We start from the raw sequence: 20,467 nt of genomic DNA on the forward strand, positions 1-20,467 counted from the left end.
AGGGCAGCAAAGCTAAGAGAAAAATGTCCCCAAGGGGCACAGGGCCTTCACCAAGTGCAAGGCCACACCCACTACCGGATGCCTTGAGGGTATTAGGTAAATGCTTTCTCCAGAAGAGAGAAAAGCTAGGGGTGGGGCTAAAGAGAAAAGAAAATTTCTCAGCTGCTCAAAATACCAGCAGCTGGGCTGTGAAACAGAGAGATCTCTTACAGTTTTATTAACTGCTGGCTGGGCTATAAAGTATGAAAAGATTTCTTGAGTCTCACAAGTGCTCAGATCCCAAGACACAATGAAGGGAAAGTCTTGATTCTGCACTCAAAACATCTGATACCAGTGGTGAACTAAGTAAAACTAAAGCTGTAACAGAGATGGGACTCAAATTAGGCTGTTTTCCTACTAGTACTGTATTTCAGCTTTTCTCCTTCAACTATGTCATGGAGATCTATTTATGTAAATGAACGTAACTATACGTCATCATTCTAAATGACTGTACCATGCAGCAGAAATGTTTTATACTACCTTTTTTATTACACAGAATATTAAGACATGTATCTAAGGATAAGATTTAAGAAAATTAATATATTTTACTGCTTCATCAAAAACCTTATGTGAAATTGTTTCCTTCCCTGCAAATGCAGATAGGGGACGAACGCCACTGCTGTGATCTGAAATAAGGAGCCAGTAGTTGTATACACCACTGCATATGTACCATAAGAGCAAATGTCCACAGTTTTAAAAAGTCAATAATGTTTTAGTATTATAAAAATTAAGTTTTGATCTTGCAGGCTCCCTGAAAGGGTTTCAGGATCATGGATCACACTGTGAGATCTGCCAGGTTAGTTTCCCAAACTTAATTCCAATTAACTTATCTTAGCAAACTGAACATTAGTAATTAAATAAGGTTAATGATCACCTATTAATAACAGAAATCATATAACCAAAATTACCAATTGCTAATAAGCACAGGAAGAAGAGCAAGTTTAGGAGAGAGAAAATGAATTCAGGATTGAACTTACTGGAGCAAATTTAATGAATTAATGAATTTAGTGAATCTAGAACTCAGAAAAAAGACAGTTTAAAGTACAGATGTGAGAGTTTTATTTATAAAACTGATTAAAGCCAGGAAGAATACGGGTGATAAGAGGGAAGGTCAGAAATATGGGGAATGCCTATAATAAGTGGATAAAGGGGAAGTCATCAAAGCACTTCCAAAAATAATGAAACAGACACAAACTGTGACGAATTTTCGAAAGGATGTTAGAGACCATCAGGGTCAACCAATTCATTTTTCTGGTTAAGGAAACAGAGCTTGAAGAGGCTCAAAAAAATGATTTGGCCAAGACTCTGAAAGTGAGAGCATCAGGCCTTAAAATGCCACTTTAGGGATCCCAATTTGGTTTTCTTTCCATAGTACCAAATTCCAGAGTTAGGTAGCAATTCTTTCGTATTTTAGCTAGAGAATAAAAGCCTAGCATCAGGAACAGAAATCAAGAAAAAGTAACACATGTATTTCCACTTCCTCTAAACCCTGCTCCTCTTAACTAGCCTTATCCCACTATCAATGCATCACCCAAACCTGTAGGGTCTTCCTTCAAAATATATCCAGAGGGGCGCCTGGGTGGCTCAGTCGTTAAGCATCTGCCTTCGGCTCAGGTCATGATTCCAGGGTCCTGGGATCGAGCCCCACATCAGGCTCCCCGCTCAGCGGGAAACCTGCTTCTCCCTCTCCCACTCCCCCTGCTTGTGTTCCCTCTCTCGCTGTGTCTCTCTCTGTCAAATAAATAAATAAAATCTTTAAAAATAAAAAATAAAAAATATATCCAGAGTCTGACCACTTCCCACCACCTAAACTGCTAAATCTTCACCCAACCCTGTTCATCTCTATGCCTAGAATATTTAGAGCATCCTACCTGGTCTTCCTGCTTCCACCCCACCACCTTCCCCTCACTGACTACGGTGTATTTTCTATGTAGCAGCCAGAGCAAACAGACTAAATCATAAATAACATCATCCCTCTTCTTCAAAATTCTCCAACTACTGGCACTTTACTCAGTAATTAACCCCAAAGTCCTTAAATGGCTTACTAGGCCTTATATGACCTGTCTTGCCATTCTCCTTTTTTTAACCTCATCTGCTACTATTCTGCTCCCACCTACTCTATTCTAGCAGCACAGGAGTCTCTTTGCTGATCCTGCCTTTGTACTTGCTCTTCCTTGGCTTGGAATGCACTTCTCCCAGATACTCTCATTTCTGTCTGGGTTCTACTCAAACAGCACTTCCCTGGTCACCCTGTATAAAAGTGACAACTCCATATCCAGGTTACACTCTATCCCCCTTCCTTATTTTAATTTCCTCTATAGCCTGCCTGGCTTGACATTCTAAATACTGATTTTATTGCTGATTCCCTCCACTAGAATTTAATCTCCTTGAGAACAAGGACTTAATATTTTGTTCATTACTGTATTTAGTACAAAACCCAGCATTTAGTACAAAATCTGGCACTCAGCAGGCACCAAACTTCTTGCAGGAAAGAATGAAAGCAAATAATAGAGATTAGTAATCTTTTATAACCTAAGATCTTCCTATTTAAAGTCAATCTATTAACTGGCGAAGTTTTAGATCACTGTCCCATTCTGATGGCTCTGCTTAGGCTTTCACTTTTATGATTAAAAGTTTTTATTTATTCATTCAACAAACATTCACACAGAGGCCCTATCATGTCCCAGGCAATATGAGACACTGAAGGCAGAAAGATAAATAAAACATGAACTCTGCCCACAAGAAACTTAGTCTTACAGAGGTGTTATATCATCTCCAGAACAATAAAATTGTAGTACTGCAAATGAGGGTAACTGCGGTTTAATACACTATATGTTGTTAAAATCGTTACAAAAGCCAAACAATTCATTCAACAAAGAAAACACTCCAAATGTACTTTTCATGAAAACTGCTTCACCAATTTGACAACTTATATAAAATTTGATTGGCTAAAAAGATCAAGACATTTAGTTCACTATATTGGAACATGAAATGATATCCCCCTTATTCATCTTTACTCATTATCCCTTGGGTTCAGTAGCATCTTAGACAAAACCTAAACCAGTCACCAAGAAACCTGTAACAGGCTTACTAATGTTGCATCTCAATAAATAATCCTCAAATCCTTCTGGCTTTTCACTAGAAGTTATTTTAGTTATTTTCTTTAAATGTATATATTTGCTGGGCGCCTGGGTGGCTCAGTCAATAACACCTCTGCCCAGGGTCCTGGGATCTAGCCCTGCACAGGGCTCCCCACTCAGCAGGGAATCTGCTTCTCCCTCTCCCTCTGCCCCTCCCCCACCTCATGCTCTTACGCGCATGCGCTTGCTCTCTCGCTCTCCCTCTCAAATAAAATCTTTTTTAAAAAAATGCTTAAACACGGATTTTCATTTACATTGTCAGGCAATACACTGAAAATTCAAAATATGATTAAAATCTGATTTTTAAAAGTCGGTCAAAATGCATTTTCATCACAAATAACAATAAATTGATCTGCAGATGATAAATGCCCACAGAAAGGGCATTTGTTTGAAACAGCTGTTCGGTTTCAGTGAATTCAGAAAGTCATCTATTAGAAATGTCATATGATGTTTTTGATAATAATGGTCTTACTCACAGCAGAACCAAGAGAGCAATTGTAATCATTTGAGGTAGTGCCTCATTCTGATACACAAATGGTTATATACAAAAAGGGAAAGGCCCACCGAAAAAGCAGCAAAGATTTGAAAACAAAATGGTATCTAAAAAATATAAGACTTCATTAATGTTTATTTATTCTTTCGTAAATGGATCGAATTATTTTATTATTTACTCAGGTAAATTAATTTTACCAAATTCTCCATGATTAAATAAAAAGCTTTAAATTATAAAACCAGGGGTTGCCTGAAAGATACAAACTGTTTTTTCCTTTTTTTTTTTTAATTTTAATTTTTTAAATTTTAAGTAGGCTCCATGCCCAACATGGGGCTTGAACTCATGACCCAGAGATCAAGAGTTGATGGCTCTACCAACTAAGCCAGCCAGGTACCCCTACAAACTGTTTTCAAAACACTTGCTCTGCCAATTATCTCCTACACCCTTGAAAATCAATCATCATCTTTGATAACTAGTGAAAAATCACTACTGTAAAAAAAATTTAAACTTCCCCACTGTAATTCAAAAGCAAAGAAAGCAATTCAAATTGTCATTCTATATCTCAGGTTATGTGATGAGAGCTCCTAATTATGGATTTGCACTAAGTACTGTATTTCTCAAAGCAGAACTACAGAAAGGTTAAAGTAAACTGATTATTCTGGACTTCACATTACTTAGTCCCTTGAAAACTAATACTTTTAAACAATACAGGAAGCACTGGGAGTTTACAGCTTTGTGTTGTACCTGACCTATCTTCTCTCTAGAGTAATCCAGCTTATTTTATTTGGTTAAGTGTCAACTAGTGATAATATTTTAGGACAACAGTTTCAAAGTCCTTCCTGAGAAAGGTAGTTTATATAAAATGTTATCCAAGCATTAGAGGAAAAAACAGTATCTCTAAAAGCTTTATTTCTAAATAATAGAAAATAATGGCACTGAAACTAATGAAACAAAACTTATCTAGGCACTTTTCAATTACAAGATCAGACAAAGTAACTATATTTACACTCCTGATTCATATAGAGGCCAGAAACTCAAAGATCATTCTTTACAATTTCCATTCCCTCAAATGCCACATTAAATTGGATCATCAAGCCAAACTGTATTACTTTCATATCCCTCACAGTTCCCAATCCCATCCCCTTGTATCTCCATTGCTAAGCCTTAGTGTAAACCATAATAATTTATTATCTAAATCATTACAACAAGGCTCATAAATAGCTTCCCTGGTTCTTTCAAAAGGTTGAAAAAATAGGTAAAACTCTGGCAATCCAAAAAAAATTACCAAATAGTATTATTATAACAACGATGGAAATTAATTAGGTACCCTTTTGTAAAGTTAAACATTGCATTCCCTACGAGCCTGCAATTCTTCCTCTGGCTGCATATCTGAGAGAAATTTTAACACGTTTACCCAGAAATATGAGTAGATGCTCAAAGCAACATGTCTCTAAAAGCAATAATACTGGAAACAACCCAAATGTCTACAGTATGGAAAACTGATCAATTATGATAAGTTTGCAGAATGGAATATTATATACAGTGGTAAAAATGAATGAACTACAACTACATGCAACAAGAATGAATATTAGTAACACGATATGTGTCAAAAAAACAAATCCAGATTACATTTTAGCATATTCTTTTTATAAAAACAAAACCAAGGGGCGCCTGGGTGGCTCAGTTGGTTAAGCGACTGCCTTCGGCTCAGGTCATGATCCTGGAGTCCCGGGATCGAGTCCCGCATCGGGCTCCCTGCTCGGCGGGGAGTCTGCTTCTCCCTCTGACCCTCCTCCCTCTCATGCTCTCTGTCTCTCATTCTCTCTCTCTCAAATAGGTTTAGACTTCACCAAAAAACTGCTAGAACTGATAAATTCAGTAAAGCTGCAGGATACAAAACTAATGTACAGAAATCTGTTGCATTTCTATACATTAATAATGAAGCAACAGAAAGCGAAATTAAGAAAACAATCCCATTTAGGGGCACGTGGGTAGCTCAGTCAGTTAAGCATCCAACTCTTGATTTCAGCTCAGGTCATGATCTCAGGGTCATTAGATCAAGCCCCGCATTGTACTCTGAAAACTATAAAACACATGAAAGAAACTGATAACACGGAGTGCCTAGGGGTGCTCAGGGGGTCCACTGGTTAAGCATCTGCCTTCAGTTCAGGTCATGATCCCAGGGTCCTAGGATCAAGCCCAGTGTCGGGCTCCCTGCTCAGTGGGGGGTCTGCTTATCCCTCTCCCTCTGCCCTCCCCCCAGCTCATGCTCTCTCTCTCAAATAAATTATTTGGAAAAAAGAAAAAGAAAAAAAGAAATGGAAAGACATTCCATGCTCAGGGATTGGAAGAACGAATATTGTTAAAATACATATGCTACCCAAAGCAATGTACATATTTAATGCAATCCCTATCAAAATACCAACAGCATTTTTCACAGAACTAGAACAAATAATCCTAAAATTTGTATGGAACAACAAAGACCCTGAATAGCCAAAGCAATCTTAAAGAAGAAAAGCAAAACCAGAGGCATCACAATTCCAGACTTCAAGTTATATTACAAAGCTGTAGTAATCAAAAGAGTATGGTACTGGCACAAAAATAGACACACAGTTCAACAGAACAGAATAGGAAGCCCAGAAATAAACCCACAATTATATGGTCAATTAATCTTCAACAAAGCAGGAAGGAATATGCAATGAGAAAAAAAGTCTTTTCAAATGGTGTTGGGAAAACTGGACAGCTACATGAAAAAGAATGAAATTGGACTGCTTTCTTGCACCATACACACAAAAAAACTCAAAATGGATTAAGGACAGAGCACAGGCAGTAATTTTTCTGACATCGGTCATGGCAATGTCCTTTTAGATACGTCTCCTGAGGCAAGGGAAATAAAAGAGAAAATAAACTACTGGGACTACATCAAAAAAAAAAAAAAAATCTCTGCAAAGCAAAAGTAAAAAAGACTAAAAGACAACCTACTGAATGGAAGAAGATATTTGCAAATGACATGTCTGATAAAGGGTTAGTATCCAAAATATATAAAGAACTGATACAGCTCAACACTCCAAAAACCAATAATCCAATTAAAAATGGGCAGAAGACATGAACAGACATTTCTGCAAAGAGGATACACAAATGGCCAACAGACACACTTAAGACACATGTAAGACACATGAAAAGATGCTCAACATCACGCATCATCAGGGAAATGAAAAATCAAAACCACAATGGAAATCATGTCAAACATGTCAGAATGGCTAAAATCAAAACCAAGAAACAGCAAGTGTTAGCGAGGATATGGAGAAAAAGGAACCCTTGTGCAATGTTGGTGGGAATACAAACTGGTACAGACACTGAGGAAGACAGTGTAGAGGTTCCTCAAAAAATTAAAAATACAACTGCCCTACTTAGTTGGTTAAGTGTCCAACTCTCAATCACGGCTCAGGTCTTGATCTCAGGGTTATAAGCTTGAAACCCGCATTGGGCTCCACACTGGGCATGGAGCCTACTTAAAAAACAAACAAACAAAACTGCCCTATGATTCAGTAATCATGCTACTGGGTATTTACCCAAAGAATACAAAAACACTAATTCAAAAGGATATATGCACCCCATGTTTATTGCAGCATTATTTACAACAGATGAACTATGGAAGCAGCCCAAGTGTCCACTGACAGATGAATGGATAATGGATGGATATATATATATATATAATATGTGTGTGCACACATGTGTGTGTAATGGAATATAATGGAATATTTTTCAGCCATAAAAAAGAATGAAATTTTGCCATTTGCAACAACATGGATGGAGCGAGAAAATGTAATGCTAAGCCAAATAACCTAGTCAGGGAAAAACAAATACCACATGATCTCACTCATATGTGGAATTTAAGAAACAAAGGGGAGGGGCGCCTGGTTGGCTCAGTCATTAGGCGTCTGCCTTCAGCTCGGGTCATGATCCCAAGGTCCTGGGATCGAGTCCCACATCGAGCTCCCTGCTCGACGGAAGCCTGCTTCTCCCTCTCCCACTCCCCCTGCTTGTGTTCCCTCTCTTGCGGTCTCTGTCTCTGTCAAATAAATAAATAAAATCTTTAAAAAAAAAAAAGAAAAGAAACAAAGGGGAAAAGTAAAAGAGAGACAGACAGAGAGAGAGACACACACACACACAAACACAAACCAAAAAAACAGACTCTTAACAAACAGATGGTTACCAGAAGGGAGGTAGGTAGGGAAACTGGTGAAACAGGAGAAGGGGATTGGGAGTGCACCTGTTTTGATGAGCACTAAGTAATGTACAGAACTGTTGGATCACTATAATGTATACCTGAAACAAATATAGCACTCTATGTTAACGACACTATAACAGAAAGATTTAACATAAAAACTCAAAAAAGCAAATAAAGAAAAGGCCAAATGACCAAATACCCATCAAAATTGTTAAAGATGAAGCAAAACAATCCATACCCCTCAACAAGTATAAAGAAATTTCGGGGAAATATTTACTTTTTTCCCTAAAATCTCAGTATTGTAGACCAAGACATTCAAATTGTCCAGTTAGCTGATCAACAGATCCTCTACTACAAGTTAATTAGGAACAGAAAGATGTCCCAAATCTCTCATTTTGGAAAAGAGTAACTATAGATTTAAATTGTTTACTTTAAACTGAGTGGGGAGGTAGCCTACACTAAAGATTATAACAATAGGAAAGACATGGGTGCCAATAATGGAGGTAAGGGTCTGAAACTGGGATATTTGTAGGTCAGGGTGACCCCACTAAATACTGAAGAGAAAGTGTACTGCAATCAAAATAACTAGAAGACTTGGAAACCCTCTGGGTGGTCCTGTATCAAGCATTAATAATGCACTAATAACTAAAAGTACAGTGAAGCACAGGGTTCACTCCATGAGCACAATGAAGGTAGAAGGGAAAGGGAAGCTTAAAGTCTTAATTAAAAGTGAGACATGACAGGTAGAGGCCTGATAACCTGAGAAGTATCATGATGAATGGATCTGGATTCTTCCCTAGAACAGAGCTATATAAGAGGTGGTGAAAATGTAGTTGAGATAAAGCACATTCAATCTCACAAACAACTGAACTAGAACAACTGAACCAGAAAACCCAAATCAAGCCTTAGGTATGTGACTTTTAGAAGAGTATTAAATAACCTTTTGATGCCATATTAACACCTGGTTTAAATATCTCCGTATCTGAGGACCTTCAGATGCCAAAAATAATCAAAATAAGATCCTTTCCTTCATCAGATAATTTTTGTCATGACTTCTGCCCTTTACAACCATACCTACAAGCATGTTCATTAATTAAAATATTTATTGAACATCTAGTTTATACAAATCTTGTGTTAGGAACTAAGGACAAAGAAACAAACACTATCAATTGGCCTCAAGGTGAGAAATACAGAAAAGCAGGCAGTGACAATGAAGTGTAATAATGACATATTCTCAAGCAGCTCTGGGACCACAGATAAGGGAGGACATCTGACAGAGAATACAGAGAACAAAGAAAGGCCTACCACATTGCAGAGGTCCAATAACTACTAAATGAAGAATGTCCTAATGTGATCTCCAGGACTTTGGTTTGCAAAGGTCTAATATTTAGACCAGTCTATTAGTCAGGTATCAGTCAAAAGACAGAAATCACACCAGTAATTTTAACAGAGAATTTAGTATAAGTTGTTAACCACAAATTGGAGAACTGGGAAGGCAAAAAAGGGACTCATATAATCACAAAGAAAATAATTACAGGAAGCAGCTATTCCCCAGAGCTGATGGAAAACAAAAGGAAGTGACTGGAATTATTGAAACTCAAAGGTTTAGAGAAACCCTATAAAACTGGAGCCCAGATCTCTTAAAATAAAGCACTCCTTGAAGAACACGAAGAACCAAGAACTTGAGGAGGGTCCCTTCAAAACTGGGACACAAATCTCTGAAAGGGAACAAAAGGCTAGTTGATGTTATCTAGGAGGGATGTAATGAGAGTTCTATGAGTGTGGAAAAATGCAAAATGGAGCCATTTGCCACTACTATTCTTGCCAGGGTGAAGTCCTGTTGCTGTGAAGATACTGATAGGAAGAAGTAAACATAAAGGAGCAAATCCCTTGTCCCTCCTCTTGCTTTCCTATTTCCCACCCTCCTACTGGCAGAATTTAATATGGAACCAGGTGGTAAACAAGAAATATAGTTTGTAGGGTCTCAGCTCCGACACCACAAAAAAAAAGTTTAAGAAGGATGAGTCTGAAGCTGATAAAAAATACCTTAAAAGCCAGCATCACCTATGCAATTTCTCCTCTCTATATACTTAAGGTAATATTCTGTAAATACTTAGAATTACAAAACTCTAGTTAAATTCAGCAATTTTATTTTTCTCATGCCTTCTGAGGAAATTATATAAATAATCAACACTAAAATAAGGGCATCTATTTTAACACCCCAAACTTTAAAAGAACAGCAACCCATGCTATACTCTATAAATTAGGCAATACGCAGATCTTCAAAACTAAATCAGAACCTCAAGAGTCGGAAACAATCTTAAGGCTCAAATTCAGTGTCTACATGAAAACTTTAAAACTCTCATGTATTCAAAAATCATCACAAGATTAATGTGGATTAAGGAAAGGCCTGAACTGCTAAAATTTTAGATGAACGCTATTTTATTACTTCGAAAAGTAAGCAGCTTTTTCTTTTAGACCAAATCTTTTCCTAGTGATTAATTTTAATATTTTTATTGTCTGAAATGTTCTGAATCTTCCTCTGGAATAGCTGGCTTACGAATACATCATTTGAAACATACGTATTTCACCAAATTTAAGATGCCATCAATTATAGAACACAGCATTATTGCATAAATCACTAAGGGGAAAAATGCTGTAAGTTAAACTATGACTTCATGGGTTCTTTCATGGACTTTTAAAAATTCCTGAAAGAACTCTGCCACATTAATAATCTAATGTACTGGGGCGCCCGGGTGGCTCAGCTGGTTAAGCGTTTGCCTTCAGCTCAGGTCGTGATCCCGGGGTCCCGGGACGAGCCCCGAGTTGGGCTCCCTGCTCAGTGGGGAGTCTGCTTTTCCTTCTCCCTCCCCTCCTCCACTCGTGTCCTCTCTCTAATAAACAAATAAAATATTTTTAAGGGGTATTATCTCAGAATATATTTTAATAACTTTTTTATTGCCAGTTGCTATTATACCAGTTCTTAGAGTACATATAAGTATTTTGGTTTCTTAAACTTTTATTTTTATTTCCTCTGTAGTTTTATCATTTTATTTACTCAACAAATAGCACAAATATTAACCTTAGTTCATTTCTGTTACTTCCAACTGGTGGGCTAAATAATTTCATTCAACATTTGCAGGGCTAAGGCAGGAGATGGGAGAGGATGGAGAAGAATGGCTATAAGGTTTTTTGGGGTGGTCACGAAAATGTTCTAAAATTAAATTATGGTGATGACTGTACAAATGTAAATATATTAAAAATCCCTGAATTATACATTTTAGAGGGTAAGCTTTACACTGAAATATTTCAACAATGCTGTTAAAATTATATTTATGATAAATTCTACTTTCTTACATCAAAACAGTTAAAGAAAATATTTACAGAATACTCCTGAAATAATTGTAAATAAATATATTAGAAGATTCTCTAGTTCAGGTATCAGCAAACTTTATCTGCAGTTAGTCAACAGTAAATATTTTAGGCTTTATAGGCCGCATACACAGTGTCTGCCAATTTTTTTAAAACAACCTTTAAAAATGTAAAGCCATTCTTAACTCTAGAGTTATATAGCTTGTTGACCCCTAATCACATACTACTTAAAAAAAAAAAATTTTTTTTTTCCAGAAAGCAAGCAGTCAAATGTAACCCATAATGATGACGATATTAACGAGGAGAAACTAAACACAACAGCAGTTTGAGTCTTTGAGAAATTCATTTCACTTCTCATGTACTGCTGCTGTAGGGGACACAGGGGAGGTAAAGACTAACAAAAATTATTTCCACTCTATAAATCAAATGTTTTAAATGTATCTTCTCAGCATCCAAGGTACATTAATGGAAGAAGCCAGACTTTAGACATGTATCATTAATAACTCATGTGCTATTCACCGCCAAAAGACTTAAGGGGACAAAGACTGACAGATGTATACCCTATACATCTAAGCAAAATCCACATTATTTCCAGTTTTGCAAGGAAATAAATACATTATCAATTAGTATTACTAATTAGAACTCCCAGGACAGACTTTTTCAACTGGGGTTCCACAGAATCCTAGGGTTCCATGAAGCACTACTTATTCAAGAGATCGTGACTTAAAAAATAATTAACAATTGTTTTTTGAACTTTGCACACTTTTGAAAGAGAGGTCACAGTGCTGCAAGGTGATCAAGCAGCTCCATTAGCAGCTTTGTGTCAGCTCCTTAAGGTAGTACATTCTTTAGAAATGCCATATAAAATGGAGTCATGTAAGAGTAAATATTATCCTTACATGCGTGACTTCTCTACTCAGCATGACGAATCTGAGATTAATCCATGTGGCTGTGTGCATCCAGTTTCTTGCTGTTGCTGAAAAGTATTTCACTGTATGGATATACCACATTTTCTTCATTAGCTTGTTAATGAACACTTTTTTCCAGTTTCTGAATATTGTGATTGAAGTTCCTATGAATATTCTTATATACATCTTTTTTGCTGGGTCATTATAGTAGATGTCTGTTTAACTTTCTAAGGAATGGCCAGTATTCCAAAGTGGCTGTACAAGTTTTATATTCCCACCAGCAATGTATATGTTCTATTTACTCCACATCATCATAAACACTGGTATTACCTTTTTTAATTCTAGCCATCCTGATGCATCTGTCATTTTAATTTGTGTTTTCCTAGTGACTAATGATGTTGACCACCTCTTTCATGTGCTTAAGATCCATTCATATAACTTCTTCAAATCTTTTGTCCACTTTTAATAGAGTTGTCTTAAGACTTCTTTAAGTCCTTTGTCTGACATGTATTACAAATATATTTTTCTGTTCTGTGGTTTGCCTTTTGATCTCTTTTGTTCATTTTATGGTTAGTTCTCTTTGCATCCTAAAATTTTTGGTACGAGTACACCACAAACATTTTTTCTGTATTTTTCATCTTCAAGTTTTATATTTTTAGCCTTACAATTTAAGACCATTAACCATTTTCAATTATTTTTTGTATTTGGTGTGAGGTAAAGGTCACTGTTCATTTCTTTACAGATTCTTTGTCTATTTGTTCTATCAGAGATGTCTATCATAGAGGTCTACTAAATCCACAACAATAATTGTGGACTTACCTGTTTTTCCTTTTAGCTCAATTTTGCTTTACATATTTTGAAGCTATGTAATTAGGTGTATACAAATTAGAAATGTTCTATCTTCCTAATGAATTGGCCCTTTTAACATTATCCCTTTTTATCTCCAATAATGTTTCTTGGCTAAAGCCACTGTATCTCCTATTAGTATAGTCACACAAGCCATTTCTTAGTTAGCATCTGCATGGTACATTGCTTCCCATATTTTTACTCTGAACTTCTGTTTATGCTTTGTAAGCAGCATATAGTTGGGTTTTGCTTTTTTGATTCAGCCTGGTAATCTGTCTTATAATGGAAACATTTAGTCCATTTGCATTTAATTACTGATGTAGTTGAGTTTAAGTCCATCATCTATTTATTTTCCATTTGTCCCCTTGCTCTCTGTCCTTTGTTCTTCCTTTCCTTCCTTTTCTATTAATCAACTATTTTATTATCCTATTTTATGTACTTTATAGGCTTATCTTTTAGCATCATTTTTTCAGTGGTTACTGTAAAAGATACAAAAACACATCTTTAGTTTCTATCTTAAATTAGTACTTTTACCATGTCCCAAATGAGAGATTCTTATAATTTAACTCTATTTACTTCCTCTTTTTGCTATTGCTGTCATATAATTTCTTCTACATGTTATACCGTTTTCCAATATAACATTTCCAATGGAATACTAGACATTGTTAAAACTATTGGTTTAAGCAATTAACAGCCCTGCCCACCGTAGTTAGCTATTCCAGTACTCTTCATTCCGTCATGTTTCTACCTCAGAATTTTTTTCTTTAGCCTGGTGTACTTCCTTAATATTTTCTGAAGTGTGGGTATGCCGCTGATGACTTCTCTTAGCTTTTGTTTATCCAAGAATATATTTATTTCATTTTTGGTTTTGAAGGATATTTTCACTGGTTATCAATTTTTTCTTTCAGCACTTTAAAGGTGTCATTCCACTGTCTTTTGACTTACAGTCGGTTAAAAAGTCACCTTTGAAAATTCTTATTATTTCTCTGTAACTAACATGTCTTTTCCCCCCTTCTGTTTTTAAGATTATTCTATTTGTACGTAGGTTTTAGCACTGTGATCTGGAACTATGTGCTGAGGGAAACACAGCAATAGCAGGCAGACACAGTACTAGACTCCTACTTAATAAACAGAATCATTAATTATTTCTTTTGGCTTAGTGGTGCTATGAAAAAGTTTCTATCAGTGAGATCATATGATACATGTCTTTCTCTGATTGACTTATTTCGCTCAGCCAAGGAATTCATAATCTCAGGAAACAAACTGAGGGTTGCTGGAGTGGTGGGGGGTGGGAGGGATGGGGTGGCTGGGTGATAGACATTGGGGAGGGTATGTGCTATGGTGAGCTCTGTGAATTGTGCAAGACTGTTGAATCAACAGATCTGTACCTCTGAAACAAATAATACATGTTAAAAAAAAAAGAACATAGCAGGAGGGGAAGAATGAAGGGGGGGAAATCGGAGGGGGAGATGAACCATGAGAGAGGATGGACTCTGAAAAACAAACAGGGTTCTAGAGGAGAGGGGGGTGGGAGGATGGGTTAGCCTGGTGATGGGTATTAAAGAGGGCACGTTCTGCATGGAGCACTGGGTGTTATACGCAAACAATGAATCATGGAACACTACATCAAAAACTAATGATGTAATGTACAGTGATTAACATAACATAATAAAAAAAAGTTTCTAAAACACTAAGGGTAAGTGTTTGTTATTTATCCTGTTTTGGGTTCACTGAGCTTCTTCCATCAGTGGTCTTAACAGTTTTGATAAATAGCCATGATGTCTTCAAATATTGCTTCTGCCCTTTTCTCCTATCCATTTCATCAATGTCTTAATCTGCTTGGCTGCTATAACAAAATACTATAGACTAGTCAGCTTATAAACAACAGAAATTTATTCCTCACAGTCTGGAAGCTAGAAGTCTGAGATCAAGGTGCCAGGATGATCATCTGAGGACCCTCTTCTGTGCTGTAGACTTCCTGCTGTGTTCTCACACGGTCAAAGGGGCTAGGGAGCTTTCTGAGGATCTCTCTTATATAAGCATTAATTCCACACATGAAGGCTCCACCCTCATGACCTCAGCACCTTCCTAAACTTCACATCCTAATACCATTAAACTGGGCATTAGGATTTCAACATGAAATCTGGGGGAACAAACATTCAAACCATAACACTTAGGAACTCCAATTATACATATGTTAAATCATCTGGTTATGTTACTTGTTTTTTATTTTGTTCTGTTTCTTTCCATCTTGTTTCCTTAGTGCTTTAAACATATCTTTGCAATAACCCTCTTAGTGGGTACTAGAAAGAAACACAGCAAGTATTTTAGGAAATCATCTCAGTATGCTTAGTCTACATTACTTCCTAAATGGGAAAATGAAAATATTTTCCTCTCTGTTTCACAAATAAACCAAAAACTGCCTTGAAAAAAATTAAGATTAGCAAATTAGTCCTCCCTTTTAGGGAAAATGCTGCAAATTCAGTTCTACCTTCAGTCTCATCCATGAAAGCTATTAAATATGTTCAAGAACTTAGGAGGTCATCAAAAACAGGAGATAGAACAAGGTATACGAGGAAGGTGCTTAATTTGCAAAAAGTATGACTTGGTTATGATAAAATCTTTTTCAGACACCAAATCTTTGTCTTTTTGCCACAAATACTTTTTTTTTTTTTTAAGATTTTATTTATTTATTTGACAGAGACACAGCGAGAGAGGGAACACAAGCAAGGGGAGCGGGAGAGGGAGAAGCAGGCTTCCCGCTGAGCAGAGAGCCTGATGCGGGGCTTCATCCCAGGACCCCGGGATCATGACCTGAGCCGAAGGCAGACGCTTAACGACTGAGCCACCCAGGCGCCCCTGCCTCAAAAACTTTTTGCCAGTTTAATAATCCTCTGAATGTCTATACATTGTATTAGTATTTATTATTTATCCATAAAAATTTTTAAAGCTTTAAATTTATCCTTAAATATATCTAAATGAAATTACTTTTCCACTATTTACTTAGCCCTATGGAGTTTATAAGCAGTCTCCACATCTTACTTGATTCTTAAAATGATTCTATGAGGTAAAGTGTAATTATTTACCATTCCTGTTATACAAATGAGAAAACAAAAGCTCAAAACTTAAGTGATTCACCAAAGAGTCATTAAGCTACTAAGCAAATCCTGATAAAATAGAAATTTAAAACCTATGTGCTCCTTCCATTAATCTGCTCAAAAATAAATTGGCCCATGTACAGATAACAAGTGAAACACAAACTGCCTTTCCTTTTAATTTTTGTAATATTCTTGAGTAAAATTAAGTCAAAGCATGCATGATCATCTTTTTCAAAAGAAAACCCACACCTTAAAGCAATTTTAGCAGTATCAAATTATGTATAAGTCACCAAATTTCATTTACTGTTACACCAAAGTGTGCTTAACAAATTTTCTAATGATGATATTTTAATTGACAGTTTTTTAAAGTATTTTTAGAACTAGGTTTATACAAAGTAGATTAATACTATAAATACTACCTTTGCAGGAGACCTGTAAACATGCCTCTTTCCTCCTTCAGTAGGCCTTTGAACATTTCTCCTTGGGGTGACTCATAAATACAAATTCCAGACTCAATACCACAAATAGTTAGGAAAAATTTTCAACTATTCCTGGTTTTATTTCAACACTTCTAAGAGGTTTCTGACAAAGTGAAGGACAAAAAAACCTCGAGCAAACCCTCCAGCCTTTCTAGATTAGCTGGTGTGTGTGTGTGTGTAATTTTTTTATTTTTAAGAATTTTAATACAGTTCAAATCAGTGTGCCAGGTTCATTTCAGCTCCTTCGCTGCCAAACCTGGAGGGAAGGAACTGCTTCAGTTTCCCTGCCTTCTCTTTATCTGTGATGACTAACATATAAAGGTATATGCTGTATCAAACTTTAAACTTCACATTACCCATATTTTTCTTGATCTTGACAGATTTGGCATCCTTTAGCCTGCCTGTGAGCAGAAAGTCCTTGATTTCTTCCATTTTGTGAGGCATGGCTACGAGGGGTGCAGGGGAGTGTGCAGCTGGCACCACCCAAAAGACCTATCCAGTATATTTTTAAATAAAGTTATTTACAATTATCAATAAACTCTTTTTGAGAATAGTACTGTCAAGTGTTAGATATTCCATCAGAGAAACAGCCACACTCATTTACTGTATGAACACAGATGTTACCTTCCTACATAGCATGTCATTTCTGTGTTACTTTTATGGGCAGTATAACCCAGTCCTTCAAATATGGGAAAGAAAAATAAATATCCATATGAAAAGTCCCTTAGTTCTAATAATAATAAACCACAGCCACTAATATACTAAAGTAACATTATATATTGTATAGTATCTGTTCTTATTCTACTGTATTGCAACACATACGACAAACAAGACATGAAGAAAATAAAAATCATCTCTGAAAAATAAGTAGAATTATAAGCTGCTATTTAAATTCAACTATCCAGGGGCGCCTAGGTGGCTCAGCCAGTTAAGCATCTGCCTTCGGCTCAGGGCATGATCTCAGGGTCCTGAGATTGAGCCCCACGTAGGGGGCTCCCTGCTCAGGGGGGAGTCTGCTTCTCCCTCTCCCTCTGCCTCTCCCCCCTGCTTCTGCTCTCTCTGGCTCACTCACTCTCTCTCTCAAATAAATAAATAAAATCTTTAAAAAAAAATTTAAATTCAACTATCCGAAAAAAGTCAGTTAATGGTAACTCATGCTTGTTTAAAGTGACTGGCTATAGTTAAGATCCATAATTTGATCCTTACATAAGTCAATTAACTTTGTGCTACCAGGAATATCACTTATAACCCTGGACACTCAGAACGAGTCAATATATATCAGTGGTCTTATGAAGATTTAGCCAAGATGATAGGTGGTTCAATGCCATCAATCATCAGGAAGGTGGGTCCTGTTGTTTTTTTCTGAGTAGAAAAATACTTAAGTCAACAAAATTATATTACTTATAAAACACCTCAATAAATTTTATTACCTCCATATTTCCTTTTTTCCTCTCATTTCATGACATTTTTTAATGATTTCTGCTCTTCCTCCTTCTTTTGTTCCAACTCAATACATCTTCCAAGAGTCAAGCACAGAGACCTCTATCGTGGTGGGTAGGTAGTTCCTTTCGTATCAGGCAGACTTACAAAGTAAAACAGTAGTTCTCAATTCTGTAGTTAATTCTTGAATTTGAATTTCTTACTAACAAAGTAAGAAATATGTAACTGTACTTAATGTACTAGAGTAGATTTATGTCATTCCCCAAAATGAATGGGATAGAAAGTGGCTTTGTAGTTTATGAGATAGAAATTGCTCACAATTGGGGCACCTGGGCAGCTCAGTCGGTTACATGTCTGACTCTTGGTTTCGGCTCAGGTCATGATTTCAGGATCCTGGGATCAGCCCCCTGTTGGGCTCCTCACTCAGCACGGAGTCTGCTTGTCCTCCCTCTGCTCCTCCCCCTTCTCTCTCTCTCAGATAAATAAATAAAATCTTTAAAAAAAAAGTTGCTCACAATTTTCAGTCCCTCTTATCTACCAGCAACTTACAGTTTTCGATATATGAAATTATCTATTCTGTCATGTGCAAAATAGCAGAAACAAAGTTGAAATCTCTAGAAAATGAAGCTCAATAAAATCTGGTTGGAATATGTGGAGAATAATGGGAGGCCTACATTTACCAAGAGCAATGACCTGAAAATGTGTATATCAGAAAACAATGATCTGCTGTCTAACACAGACAAAAGAGTTGTCACACTCTTGGTATGCTATTTACAAACATAGTCCCAGGTCTATTTCATCTACACTGCATCTATAGGAATGGTCTAGAAAGATTTCAATAGGAAAAAAAGTAGGAAAGGGGAGGGATTATTTCTCCGTTCAACAAAGAACAGGTTAAGACTATTGTTTCTTTTATTATTCTGAATCCATCTGTATAAAAGGTAAAGAAAGTCAAAAGGTCACAATCTTTAGATGTGGCTATATGATCCCATGCAATTTTGTGGTTAGAAGTTAGGGAGTGACTAGAATTGTTCCTGTTTCAAAGGTAGGAAATGAGAGGTTATCCTGAGGTCAGCATCTTCTAATGTGGCTCTTGATCTAAATTGTGTTAACTTGCTCTGCTTTAGGATGAAAGCAATTATGACCAGATCAATGTGCTCTGCATCTGGTTAGTCAGCTGCTCCAGAGTAGGCAGCCAGCAAGAAAGCTTTGGGGCCCTCGCTGGGCACTGTGCCTCCTAAGATTTGAGTATAGGCCAATCCTGTTGCCCAGTAATTCTTAAAAGATATTTTCAGATCCCCAAGATAAGAGATAAAATAAATAGGAAATACCCTCCTTTTAATTTTCCAAGTAAGCTGTAACTGAAGTGTTCCACATTTCCATCTAATATTCACTAGAAAATGAAATATTCTAATGACTCTATATGAACTGTTCCAAGGAACTGATTCCCTGGAAGAGGAAATTTAAAAGGAAGCCATTGTTTTTGTTTTTGTTTTTTTTTTAAAGAGGGGCAAACAATGCTAGAAAGGAGAAGAGGGTCCCAAAACCTAACTACAAAATCTTCTTAAAAAATGGCTTGAATACAAAATTTTATAACTGTTGCTATAACTACAAGTGATCTTATGCACAAAATCCTTCTTTTATTGCAAATTCCATGTTAAAGTCTGAAAAAGTGCTTCAGTCCTACAATTAACTTTCTTCCAAGTTAGAGTTCAAGAAAAATGTCTGCGATAGAAGGTACGTTCACTGAAAATAAGAACTGGTGAATCAACCAGTCTGCTAATCAAGTTTGTAATACAGGGAATCACAAAAGGGAAAAAAGTACACCTATGTACTCTAAGCATTTTAGCTTGAAGCATTCAAATGTGCTTACCAATCTTTTGCTATGAGACCAAGGCCATTACGCAGATTCCTTACATAAGTCATGTCGTGCCAACATGGACTCTACAGTTTCTAGGCAATTTCTTTAAACATGCAGGGAAAAGTTAAAAACACCGGTAAAGCAATGAATGCCAAACTCTTCGAGATTTGTATGACCTTTACAGACCTTTAGATGTTTTCCTTACATCCTTTATCAAGTCTTTCCAAAGTTTTCATAGAAATGACTCTCCTTTAATATTTCTCCATTAATATTTCATTGGCTTAGATAATATTTGATTAAATTATGTAATTACAATAACAAAGCTGGAATACAACAACTATTAAGAAAATGTAAGTTCCAACTAAAGAAAAGCCTACTAGCTATGAGTTAGTATTAAACAAGCCATAGCCATCAATCAGTAGTCTTACAGAGGGAATGAAGGCCAAATTAGTCAGATCTTCTACTATACATCCTCACTTGCCTTCTTAAATGTTATACAAAGTTCTCTGCAAGCATGCAACCATCTATGACATCCTAAATACTTTATATGTTAACAAATT

General features: G+C 36.5%; 1 protein-coding gene and 1 pseudogene across 3 annotated transcripts in view; both read right to left on the reverse strand.

The window, feature by feature from the left end:
* Positions 1-20,467, reverse strand: part of CDK17 (cyclin dependent kinase 17) — a 109,154-nt gene that overhangs the window by 57,744 nt on the left and 30,943 nt on the right. The gene's annotated exons all lie outside the window — the stretch shown is intronic.
* On the reverse strand, positions 6,119-19,468 carry LOC145721386 (large ribosomal subunit protein eL38 pseudogene; annotated as a pseudogene).

This window comes from Leptonychotes weddellii, chromosome 5 (assembly GCF_054177405.1).
Source record: "Leptonychotes weddellii isolate Sample4059 chromosome 5, ASM5417740v2, whole genome shotgun sequence".
Taxonomy (NCBI): domain Eukaryota; kingdom Metazoa; phylum Chordata; class Mammalia; order Carnivora; family Phocidae; genus Leptonychotes; species Leptonychotes weddellii.